The following is a 14,002-nucleotide window of genomic DNA, read 5'->3' as shown; positions in this document are numbered from 1 at the left end:
ATTGGCTCCCACTCCTGTCAGTCACAGACAGTATTTTATTTTTTTATAAATGTACCTTTAACCACTTGCCTACAGGGCACTTATACCCCCTCCCTGCCCAGGCCAGTTTTCAGCTTTCACGCAGTCATGCAACAGTGTACCCATATGAAATTTTTATCATTTTTTGAGACAGATAGAGCTTTCTTTTGGTGGTATTTAATCACCTCTGGGCTTTTTATTTTTTGCTAAACAAACCAAAAGCAACTAAAAACTTTGGGAAAAAACGTTTTTGTTTTTGTTATAAAATTTTGTAAGTAAGTGATTTTTCTCCTTCACTGATGTAATGAGGCTGCAATGATGGGCACTGATAGGTCGCACTGATGGGCACTAATGAGGAGGCACTAGTAGGTGGCACTGATGGGCATTGACAGGCATCACTGATGAGCACTGATAGGCAGCACTGATAGGCGGCACTGACTGGTACTGTTAGGTGGCACTGTTAGGCGGCACTGATAGGCAGCACCGACGGGCACTGATGCGCAATAATAGGTGGCACTGACTGGCACTGATAGGTGGCACTGACTGGCAGCACTGATAGGTGGCACTGACTGGCATTGATAGGTGGCACTGACTGGCAATGATAGGCGACACTGAAAGGCAGCTCATATGGCCACTGATATGTGGCATTGATGTGCGCTGGTAGGCACTGATATGTGGCATTGATGTGGCACTAATGGGCACTGACAGGTGGCATTGATGGGCACTGATAGGTGGCACTGCTGGGGCTACACTGATCATCAGGGCACACTGATCATCAGTGACCTGATGATCAGTATAGATGTCCCCTCCGAGGAATGCCGATTACCGGCTCTCCTCTCCTCTCGAGCTGTCAGCGTGCCATCTCGTGAGGAGAGAAATGCCGATAACCGGCATTTCCTTATTTACATGTGATCAGCTGTGATTGGACACAGCTGATCATATGACAGAGCCGACATCTTTGGCTATTTCCGTTGATCGGTGATCTCCTGTGTTCGAGGGACACAGCGCACCACCGATCACCAGGCATGTGCGGTTAGAGTGGGAGGATGTCATATGATGTCCTCCCAGAACGAGAGAACCACCTTGCACCTGTCATTACCTTATATGGTGGGTGGGAGGAGGTTAAAGTGTTACTAAACCCAGGACCCTGCATTCACTACATCTGGTCTCCCAGAGTACACACAACATGGAAGTGCAATTATTTTAGTAAATATAAACAGCTAAATACCTTTTCTCATCAGCAGTTAGAGCAGTCTTGTGACTTTTATCAGTGTTCAGCAGAGCACATGTTATATCTTGTAGGAGGAGTTTTCATTTTGTTCTAAGATGCAAAACCCCTGACCTCTATCTGGACAGTGCTAACTGGCATTGTGCTGATCACGTGCACTCTCCCAAGAAAAAAAAAAACCTATCTAGCAATATACACCAAACTGAGCATGTGCAGAGTGTCTCCACACGATATGTCTTATCAGTAGATACGAGGGGGACACTGGAAGAAGGGGAGGGTCAGAGAAGTCAGGATCAAACAGAATTTGTACACAATGCGGAGGATTAACCCCTTAGGATTAACCCCTTCCAAAGTGAGTATAGCAAGCATGATTTACTGCATATACAGACTGCTATTACTGTTGTGGGTTTAGTAACACTTTAATGTTACTATATTTCAACTTCTGACCTGGAAATTATCCTCTCCTCCATCTCTTTCTGAGTGGAATTCACATGATTCTCCAAAGCGGTTTGACAAATGTGGGGGCTCATGGATGTGCCCTACATTTACATTTTAGGCTGTTATACTGTAGTTGTCTCAAGAGACCACATACTTGTAATATATATACAGTTGCAAGAAAAAGTATGTGAACCCCTTGAGATTACGTGGAGTTTTGCATGAATTGGGCATAAAATGTGCTCTGAACGTCATCTAAGTCACAACAATAGAAGAACACAGTCTGCTGAACATAATACAACACAAACATTAGATGTTGCCATGGTTTAATTGCACATAACATGTAAACATTCACAGTGCAGGGAGGAAAAAGTATGTGAACCTTTGGACTTAAGTTTAACAATAACAGACTTACTGGCTGGATCACCAGGGGAAAATGGAGGAAAAAGGCTTAAACTAATGCAGCCACCATATCTAATTGTTGAGCTGCAATTTAATACATTTTTGTTTTGGGGTTTAATACTGGTATAAAAAACAGCACATTTAACAGCTTCCTGTCAGACTGTTACGTATAAATTCTGAATGGGAGCTTCCCTGATGCGGGTGGACGTACCGATCACACATGTAGACAAAGACAGAAGCCTGCAATAGCCTGTGATCAATAGCCACAGCAGTACAATATCTGTAAAAAAATATAATTATATATCTTTTTGTTTTTTTACATACTGTCACCAGAGCAGTGCAGTGTCGCTATGGTAACAGTGTACTGCTATGGCAGTGATCAAAGACATTCAGGGGTTTATTTACTCAGGCTGGAGTGTGCAAAATCAGACTCACTTCTGCATAGAAATCAATCAGCATCTAACCTCAGCTTGTTCAAATAAGCTTTGACAATAACACCTGGAAGCTAATTGGTTTCTACGCAAAAATGAGTCTGATTTTGCACTCTCCAGCTTTATTCAGGCCATAGACGGGTCGTTTATCATCCGAATTTTCATCCGAACGAAAAATCGTCCGATATTCACACCGTTAGTGGGGCAATGCCGTCGGCTGTTTTTCGCGGATCTTCTCGTTTCTTTTTATCAGTCATGCTGGAAAATCCACGAAAAACGGCCGTTTTTCGTAAGCATTGGTGGCAGCATCCATGGCAGCAACGACCGATTTTTCGTTTATCGGCCGATAAACTGCCCGTCTATGGCCAGCCTTAGTAAATAAACCCCACAGTGTCATCAGAGCAGTCTGCTTTTGTCTCTGATCACCCACATACAGTAGCTGTACTGTGTCAACATAGTAACAATACACTTGCTCTGGTGATAGTATGTTAAAAAAGACTGTGTGACTAAAGACTATGATTTCTTCTGTGTGACAGTCAGGTGTCTGGGCAGCAGTAGGTTGCTCCAACAGTTAGTTAGGATCCAGTGTTTGGCGTTAGCTGTCCAGTTTGGCAAGGATTTATTTTCTGTTTTTTGTTGTTTTTTTGTTATTATTATTTTGCTGTTTTTATGCCTGTGCTTTATGGACACAGACTTTATAAAACCACACTTGTGTTTTACCAAGTTCCACTGTCATCTGTACCTTTTCACTGTGCTGTGACCTCATCCAGGAAGCCACGCACAACCCACTGCTGAGATAATAACCTCACATATGGTGAAGGATAGCAGGCAGGTAACGTAAGGCCAGCATGGAGGAATTACTGAGACAACTTGCTCTGGCAAATGCAAATCAACAGCAGACAACTGCAAATTTACAACAGAGCCTTGCAGCCCAACATCAAGCTCAACAACAAAGCCTTGCAGCCCTGCAAATGAGTTTGGCTACTCAGCAGCAAGCCCTTAAACAGGTAGAGGCCCACCATAGGGAATCGCTGGCACATCAACCATTAGCGTTTGCTGATTTAGAAGTACACAGAAATCATTTTGCCTTTAAACAGTTGAAGGACCCCACATTACTAAGGTCACAGGAGAATGTGTTGAAAGTAGATGGGAAATCAGTTAACCCAGAGAGAGAACTGCCCTCTCATATTTTATCTGGAAAAGGACCTATTATACCGGGTGTCACAGAGGGCGGAGGAAACCATTGAGCAACTGGTGGTGCTCAAACCTTACTGCAAGTTAGTGTGAGAACAGCTCATGGACACATTGGGTGACATAGTGGAAATGTACTGTTCTTCCTGGCCAGTGTGTCAGATCTGTGCACCAATGCTACATTTCCATAGTCCTTTGGTTCCCCTCCCATCACTGAAGTTCCTTTTGAGAGAATCTTCATGCATTTAGTTGACCCCTTTCTGACATTTGCTAGAGGGCACCAGCACATCTTGGTGATAATCGATTATGCCACCCGTTATCCAGAAGCGATTGCTTTCCTAAGCACCTCGGCCAAATCAATAGACAAAGTGTTATTTCAGGTTTTCAGCCATGTGGCCATTCCTAAAGGGGTACTAACCACCCAGGGCACCCCATTTATGTCCAAAGACATAAATGGGGTGCCTTAAGCTTCTTAACCACTTGCCTACCAGGCACTTATACCCTTATTTACCAGGCCAATTTTCAGCTTTCAGCGCTGCCGCACTTTGATTGACAATTGCGCGGTCATGCAACATTGTACCCATATGAAATTTTGATCATTTTTTTCTCACAAATAGAGCTTTCTTTTGGTGGTATTTAATCGCCACTGGGCGCTTTACTTTTTGCGCTATAAATAAAAAATTGCCAAAAATTAAAAAAAAAAAAAAAAGTTTCTTTGTTTCTATTATAACATTTTTCAAACAGGTAATTTTTCTCCTTCACTGATGTGCGTTGATGAGGCAGCACTGATGGACACTGATAGGCGGCACTGATGGGCACTGATAGGCAGCACTAAAGGGCGCTGATAGGCAGTACTAATGAGGTGGCACGGATAGGCGGCACTGATAGACAGCACTAATGAGGTGTCACGGATAGGCGGCACTAATATGCAGCACTGATAGGCGGCACTGATAGGTGACACTAATGATGGGTACTGATAGACGGCACTGACTGGCATCACTGCTGGGCACTGACTGGTGGCACTGACTGGCACAACCGCTGGGCACTGACTGGTGGCACTGACTGGCAGCACTGCTGGGCTGCACTGGTGGGTGGGCACAGGTGGGTGGCACTGGTGGGCACAGGTGGGTGGCACTGGTGGGCACAGGTGGGTGGGCACAGGTGGGTGGCACTGCTGGGCACAGGTAGGTGGCACTGCTGGGCACAGGTGTGTGACATTGCAGAGTGGCACAGGTGGGTGCACTGCTGGGCACAGGTGGGTGCACTGCTGGGCACAGGTGGGTGATCTGCTGGGCACAGGTGGGCGGAGCTAGTGGGCGCACTGCTGGGCACAGGTGGGCGGAACTTGCGGGTGGCACTGCTGGGCACCGATCATCAGGGCACTGATCATCAATGCCCTGATGATCGGTGCCGATCCCCGCTCTGACAACTGCCGGTTCTCGGCAGTACTTTCCTCGCGATCTCACAGCGTGAGGAAAGTGCAGCCGAGAACCGGCACTTGCATTTTCCTCTGATCAGCGTGTCATTGGACACCGCTGATCAGGTGCTAAAAGGCCGCTGTGATTGGCCTTTTACCACATCACGTGATCAGCTGTGTCCGACAGAGCGATCACGGAGATCGCCGGGTGCGCGCCCCCTGGGGCGCGCAGGAGAGCGCGTTCTGGGGGGACGTCATATGACGTCCACTCAGAACTGGCCGGCTGCAGTGCAGCTGTCATTCGGCTATCTGCGGTCGGCAACAAGTTAAGGTGACCTAATTATGTACTTCAGTGTATAACCCACAGACAGTGACAGGCTAGTTGAAAGATTTACCAAAACATTAAAACAGATGTTGAGGAAGGTGCAGGATAAAGAATTGGATTTCTAATACCTTATTTAAATGTTTGCTATCAGAGAGGTTCCTCAATCATTCACAGGGTTCTCTCCTTTTGAGTTACTGAATGGGAGGCACCCATAGGGGCTACTGGACTTTGCCAGAGAAACATGGGAGAGTAAGATTTCACCTCATAGAAGTGTGATTGAACATGTGGCACAAATGCAAGACAGACTTGTGCATTGATGCCTACTGTGAATGAACATTTGGCTCAAGCCCAGTTGGTTCAGCATAGGATTTACAATTATGGGTCCCAGGTCCATTCCTTTTCACCAAGTGATAGGGTGTTGGTGTTGGTCTCCACGGTCAAAAGTAAATTCTTCAAATAGCAGGGCCTCTATGAAGTGTTGGAAAAATTAGGTGACTTGAATTACAAAATTAGCCAACCAGGAAGATGGAAAACTGAGCAGATACAGTATATCATGGGAATTTGCTAAAACAATGAAAGGATAGAGAATCCTTGGTCGCTGAGACTACCCTACTTCCCGTTCTGTCTAAATTGATGATCCCTGAAGTCAGGATAGCGGAAACTCTGTCAAAAGCCTAGCAGTAGGAAGCTAAAGAAGTTGTGCACTGCAATAAAGAAAAATTTTCAGAATTGCCTTTCAGGTATCTGTTACTGAACATGACATTATTACCCCACCAGGGGAAAGGGTCAAATTGAAACCCTATTGAATTCCAGAAGTCAGGCAACAGGAAGTTCACCAAGAAGTAAAGAAAATGCTTGAACTGGAAGATATAGAGGAATCAAATAGTGATTGGTCCAGCCCTATTGTGTTATTGCCCAAATCAGATGGCGGTTTTGCAATGACTTTCGCCAAATGAGTAGGCCACGCATAGATGAATTCATTGAACGCTTAGGAACAGCGATGTTGGACCTGACCAAAGGGTATTGGCAGATTCTCTTCTCAGAATCGGTTAAGGCCTTCATGATGGTGTTTGTTCACTAATGTACTCTAACAAACCTCTGCGGGCTTCACAGAACAGCTGTATATATACTGAGATTAAATTACACACAGGTGGACTCTATTAACTAACTAGGTGACTTCTGAAGGCAATTGGTTATACTAGATTTTAGTTAGGGGTTTCAGAGTAAAGGGGACTAGATACAAATGCACCCCACACTTTTCAGATATTTATTTGTAAAACATTTTGAAAACCATTTATCATTTTCCTTCCACTTCACAATTATGTGCCACCTTGTGTTTGTCTATCACATAAAATCCCAATAAAATAAATTTATGTTTTTGGTTGTAACATGGCAAAATGTGGAAATGTTCAAGAGGTAATACTTTTGAATACTTTTTCAAGGCACTCTAATGCAGTATAGCACACTATGCTTCTTTCCAACAAGCAACTATGGATCCTCTTGACAGAGATTTTAACAAGGGTCAAACCCAACTCAATATGGTTTAAACTGTAGTTGCCAAAGAGGGGGAAAAACCCACCATTAAATAATAATCACATACCCAAAATAGCTCAGGAGCAAATTTTGTGTAGTGTACACTTTGGTTGGTCTTTCCCAGATGGTATATGTGGGTGAAACTACCCAAAAAGTAAATATCACATTGCCCAGCACAGACATACAATTTTGAAGTGCAGGCGTATCTAAGTCTAAACATTTTACTGAACAAAGTCACTTGAAAATCTGAGATTTATGGTATCACAGTACTTGGAACCCCAAACGTAAAGGGGTGGTGATAGGTTTTTGAATCTCTAGAAGAGAGAAATAAAGTGGATTGATAACCCGTCTTACAAGGATTTCACACAGAGTTTGATTTATAATTGTTTACGTGATACCCTTGGTGTTTTGTTTTGTTACTTTACAAATCTATAGAAAAAATAATGACTTGCAGTGCCAATGTATGCATTTTATGATACAGACTACAGCAGTGTAATTTCAGTAAGTTACTTGGGGGTCTATTTATAGAAAGAAAATTTCTGTATCAATGTCTCAAGCATTCGCAGTCACAACAAAAAATCCTTGTAATTTGTGTAATATATTTACTTCCTATGATTCTTAGCTTTATCTAGTGACTATCATTTGGTATTTTCATGAAACACTTCAATCAGGAAAATTCTATATTATGGCCACTAGATGGAGCTGACAATCATAGGAAGTAAACATATTACACAAATTCTGATTATTCGTGGTGGCTGTGTGAATATGAGACATTTGCACAACAAATTATGTATAAATAGACCTATTACTGTTGATACTTTTCATTCATAGTATTTTTGTATGTCCTACCTTGATTACAATTGGTCTGATTATGCATTTCCTGTTTTGTATACATTTAAACTCCCTGTGTTATATTGTAATTTACATTGAACTTCATGAAGGGTGGGGACGCCCAAAGTAGTCTTCTGATGTATGTTCTTATGTACTATTTATACAGGTGAAACCCGAAAAATTAGAATATCGTGCATTTCGCAAGTTCATTTATTTCAGTTATGCAACTTAAAAGGTAAAACTAATATATGAGATAGACTCATTACATGCAAAGCAAGATAGTTCAAGCCGTGATTTGTCATAATTGTGATGATTATGGCTTGCAGCTCATGAAAACCCCAAATCCACAATCTCGGAAAATTAGAATATTACATGCAATCAATAAAACAAGGATTGTACATAGAACAATATCGGACCTCTGAAAAGTATAAACATGCATATGTACTCAGTACTTGGTTTGGGCCCCTTTCGCAGCAATTACTGCCTCAGTGCTGCGTGGCATGGAAGTTATCAGCCTATGGCACTGCTGAGGTGTTATGGAAGACCAGGATGCTTCAATAGCGGCCTTCAGCTCTTCTGCATTGTTCGGTCTCATGTCTCTCATCTTTCTCTTGGCAATGCCCCATAGATTCTCTATGGCAGCGGTTCTCAACCTGGGGGTCGCGACCCCTTTGGGGGTCGAACGACTCTTTCACAGGGGTCGCCTAAGACCATCGGAAAACACATATTTCCGATGGTCTTAGGAACCGAGACACCGCTGATCTATCCGTCTCCAGGTGTGGGCGGGATGACATGCCGCCCCTGTCATCTGGACACACCCTCGGGATCAATCCCCACCGGTGATTAGCCGCCGGAACTGTAGCTCAGGAGAGGCACACAGGCGGCCAATCACCGGCGAGGAGGTGGAGCTTGGAGAGGAGGAGCCGAGCGGCACCGCAAAGATCGAGCGAGTGAAGAGGAGGAGAGCGGCCGGAGAAGGAAGACAGCTGACCGGTAAGTGTCTGTACCATGGGAGAGGGAGCGAGCCCAGGCTGGAGCAGGGGTCAGCAAGGTAAGTATCATTGGTGTCAGTGGGAGGAATAGTGCCCAATCATTGGTGTCACTAATACCAATGATGGGGCACTATTCCTCCCACTGACACCAACGATGGGACACTATTCCTCCCCCCACTGACACCAACGATGGGACACTATTCCTCCCCCCACGGACACCAACGATGAGGCACGATTCCTCCCCCCACTGACACCAACGATGGGGCACTATTCCTCCCCCAAATGACACCAACGATGGGGCACTATTCATGCCCCCACTGACACCAACGATGGGGCACTATTCCTCCCCCCACTGACACCAACGATGGGGCACTATTCCTCCCCCCACTGACACCAACGATGGGGCACTATTCCTCCCCCCACTGACACCAACGATGGGGCACTATTCCTCCCCCACTGACACCAACGATGGGGGCACTATTCCTCCCACTGACACCAGTGATGGGGGCGCTATTCCTCCCACTGATAGCAACGATGGGGCACTATTCCTCCCACTGACACCAACATTTGGGCACTATTCCTCCCCCTGATACCAACGATGGGGCACTATTCCTCCCACTGACACCAATGATGGGGCACTATTCCCCCCACTGACACCAATGATGGGGCACTATTCCCCCCACTGACACCAATGATGGGGCTTTATTCCCCCCACTGACACCTATGACGGGGCACTATTCCTCCCACTGACACCAATGATGTGACACTACTCCTCCCACTGACACCAATGACGGGGCACTATTCCTCCCACTGACACCAATGACGGGGCACTAATCCTTCCACTGACACCAATGACGGGGCACTAATCCTCCCACTGACACCAATGATGGGGCACTATTCCCCCCACTGACACCTATGACGGGGCACTATTCCCCCCACTGACACCAATGATGGGGCACTATTCCTCCCACTGACACCAATGATGGGGCACTATTCCTACCACTGACACCAATGATGGGGCACTATTCCTACCACTGATACCAATGATGGGGCACTATTCCTCCCACTGACACCAATGATGGGGCACTATTCCTACCACTGACACCAATGATGGGGCACTATTCCTACCACTGACACCAATGATGGGGCACTATTCCTACCACTGATACCAATGATGGGGCACTATTCCTCCCACTGATACCAATGATGGGGCACTATTCCTACCACTGATACCAATGATGGGGCACTATTCCTCCCATTGACATCAGTGATGGGATACTATTCCTCCCACTGACACCAATGACGTGGAACTACTCCTCCCACTGTAAAATTACAGTTATGAAGTAGCAACGAAAATAATTTTATGGTTGGGGGTCACCACAACATGAGGAACTGTATTAAGGGGTCGCGGCATTAGAAAGGTTGAGAACCACTGCTCTATGGGGTCCAGGTCAGGCGAGTTTGCTGTCCAATCAAGCACAGTAATCCCACGGTCATTGAACCAGGTTTTGGTGCTTTTGGCAGTTTGGGCAGGTGCCAAGTCCTGCTGGAAAATGAAGTCAGCATCCCCATAAAGCTCGTCTGCGGAAGGAAGCATGACGTGCTCCAAAATCTCCCGGTAGACAGCTGCGTTGACCCTGGACTTAATGAAGCACAGTGGAACAAATCAACACAGACTGTGGAAACTTCATACTGGACTTCAAGCATCTTGCAGTGTGTGCCTCTCCATTCTTCCTCCATACTCTGAGTCCTTGGTTTCCAAATGAGATGCAAAAGTTGCTCTCATCAGAAAAAAGGACTTTGGACCACTAAGCAACAGACCAGGTCTGTTTTTCTTTAGCCCAGGTGAGACGCTTCTGACGTTTGTTGTTCTGGAGTGGCTTGACAAGAGGAATACGACATTTGAAGCCCATGTGCATGATCCGTCTGTGTGTGGTGGCTCTTGATGCACTGACTCCAGCCTCAGTCCACTCCTTGTGAAAGTCCCCAACACTTTTGAATGGCCTTTTCTTGACAATCCTCTCCAGGCTACGGTCATCCCTGCTGCTTGTGCACCTTTTTCTTCCACACCTTTCCCTTCCACATAACTTTCTATTAATGTGATTTGATACAGCACTTTGGGAACATTCAACTTCTTTTGCAATTACCTTTTGAGGCTTTCCCTCCTTATGGAGGGTGTCAATGATGGTTTTCTGCACAACTGTCAGGTCAGCAGTCTTTCCCATGATTGTGATTCCTACTGAACCAGACAGAGACCATTTAAAGGCTCAGGAACCCTTTGCAGGTATTATGGCTTAATTAGCTGATTAGAGTGGGACACTTTGAGCCTAGAATATTGCACCTTTCACAATATTCTAATTTTCTGAGATTGCGGATTTGGGGTTTTCATGAGCTGTAAGCCATAATCATCACAATTATGACAAATCACAGCTTGAACTATCTTGCTTTGCATGTAATGAGTCTATCTCATATATCAGTTTCACCTTTTAAGTTGCACTACTGAAATAAATGAACTTTTGCACAATATTCTAATTTTTCGAGTTTCACCTGTATGTGGAATAATCTTTTTGAGCTTTTAAGGAGTGCTACGCTTTTCTGTTTCTATACATTAAGTGGTTGAGTGTAGTCTGCTAGTGATTATGCATCCTAATTGTTTAGTGAACCATTTGCAGCTCTATATATATATATATATATATATATATATTTTACACACACCATATATAAAACTTTCTTTGTTTTTTTACATGCATTTTTATCAGACTGTATACCCAGACTGTATACCATTCTTCCTGCGGCTACTGATGCTTCACAAACGCTCACAATCGGTAAACAGTATCAGTTGAGAATGAATTGGTTTAGTCAACTCATTTATAGTGATAATTATATACTTGAGCTAATTAACAGTTGAGATAATGTAATACTGTAAATTCAGTTTACATTTAGAGAATGATATTTGAAATAATAGATATTTAATTCTAAAAAATGTATGCATTCATTAGTCTTTTTCTACTGAGGTTGCTACATTAATGCTTAACACAATTAAGAGGGAATATTTTTATATTGCTCACAGCAAATAAACACAAAAAGGAAGCGCAATCCATAGCCTTTTTATTTGACAGAAAAAGATAAAACCAGTGCACTCACATGTAATACAGGGAATAAGCAGCATCAACAAGAGTCGGTCCAGTGGAAGGATGGATTAGTAAGCCCAAATGGTATAGAACTTTTCAGGGAAGGCTGTCCACAAGGTTTAGGAGTGTGTCTATGGGAATGTTTGACCATTCTTCCAGGAGCATGTTTGTGTGGTCAGGCTGATGTCGGACGAGAAGGCCTGGCTCGCAGTCTCTGCTCTAAATCATGTCAAAGGTGTTCTGTTGGGTTGAGGTCAGGATTCTGTGCAGGCCAGTCAAGTTCCTCCACCCCAAACTTGCTCATCCATGTCTTTTTGGATCTTGCTTTGTGCACTGGAAGGGGCCATCCCCAAACTGTTCCCACAAAGTTGGAAGCATAAAATTGTCCAAATTGTCTTGGTATACTGACGCCTTAACAGTTCCCTTCACTGGAATTTAGGGGCCGAACCCAACTCCTGAAAAACAACCCCACACCATAATTCCCGTTCCACCAAACTTTACACTTGGCACAATGCAGTCATTCAAGTACCATTCTCCTGGCAACCGCCAAATCCAGACACGTCCATCGGATTGCCAGACAGAGAAGTGTGATTTGTCACTCCAGAGAACACATCTCCACTGCTCTAGAGTCCAGTGGCGACATACTTTATACCACTGCATCTGATGCTTTGCATTGCATTTGATGATGTAATTCTTGAATGCAGCTGCTCAGCCATGGAAACACATTTAATGAAGCTCTCTATGCACTATTTTTGTGCTGATCTGAAGGCCACACAAAGTTTGGAGGTCTTTAGCATTTGACTTTGCAGACAGTTGGCGACTTCAGCGCACTGTGCACTTCAGCATGTTCTGACCCCACTCTGTCATTTTACGTGGCCTACCACTTTGTGTCAGAGTTGCTGTTGTTCCCAGCTGCTTCCACTTTGTTATAACTCCACTAACAGTTGACCGTGGAATATTTAGTAGCTAGGAAATTTCACGGATGGACTTACTGCACAGGTGGAAACCTTTTAAAGTACCACTCCTAAATTCACTGAGCTCCTGAGAGCGACCCATTCTTTCACAAATGTTTGTAGAATTAGTTTGCATGCCTAGGTGCTTGATTTTCTATACCTGTGGCCATGGAGGTGATTGGAACACCCGAGTCCAATGATTTGGAGGGGTATCGCAACACTTTTGGCAATATAGCATATACAGTGCTCAGAATAAATGAGTACACCCCAACAGATTTGTCAGAAAACCTTTACTTTTCTTTCAGAATCAACATTTTCTATGGGACACTATGCGACAAAATACTCCCACAAATTGATTGCAAACAAGATTTGTTAATTTGCATGCACAAACTATTTTTCCTAACAAATTCATTCAACACCATGTTGCAAGCATGAATACACCCCAATGAAAGTCTTAGGAGCAAAGCTAACTTTTAGACAACAAAATCCTAATTAACAAGAATTCAACTACAGGTTAGTCTGTTCATTAAACAGGTGTCCAGCAGACAGTTTATTATAAAAGGTTTTTACTTAAGAAAGAAAGCCCCTTCCCATTTCATGCTGTCAGCAATGGCACCACATGGAAGAGAAATGTCACAAGACTTGAGAAAGAAAATAATCTCTTTACACAAGAACACTGAAGACTACAAGAAGATCATCACTTATCAGTCAGAATACTGTAGCAAAAATGATATAAATATTTAATAAAGATGGAACTGCAACCATCTCACAGAGATGTCCAAGCTGTCCACGGAAGTTAACACCTTGACAGGAGCATCTTCTGATAAGAAGGATTGAAGAAATTCACCATGCAAGTTCCCTGCAGTTAGCTAAAGAAGTAGAATGCCAAACTGGGGTGATTGTTTCCCCTGACACAATACGGCGTACACTGCAGAGGAATGGCATGCATGGATGTCGTCCATGAAGGAAGCCTCTCTTAAAGCCCATGTACAAAAAATCCCACCTAGAATTTGCCAGGACCCAGGCTGAAGAAGACTACTACTGCGACTCTGTGCTCTGGAGTGATAAGACCAAGATAAATGTTTTTGGAACTGATGGCTTCAAAACTGTATGGC

At 44.1% G+C, this 14,002-nt stretch overlaps 1 protein-coding gene across 16 annotated transcripts in view; it reads left to right on the top strand.

Moving 5' to 3' along the window:
- ADGRL3 (adhesion G protein-coupled receptor L3) overlaps window positions 1-14,002 on the top strand; it is a 1,097,183-nt gene that overhangs the window by 176,468 nt on the left and 906,713 nt on the right. The gene's annotated exons all lie outside the window — the stretch shown is intronic.

The sequence above is a fragment of the Staurois parvus genome, unplaced genomic scaffold, assembly GCF_062004578.1.
Source record: "Staurois parvus isolate SC_StPar_1 unplaced genomic scaffold, SC_StPar_1.0 ptg000439l, whole genome shotgun sequence".
Classification (NCBI taxonomy): Eukaryota; Metazoa; Chordata; class Amphibia; order Anura; family Ranidae; genus Staurois; species Staurois parvus.
Note: the sequence above shows the minus strand (reverse complement) of the source record. Positions and strands in the feature narration are given on the sequence as shown.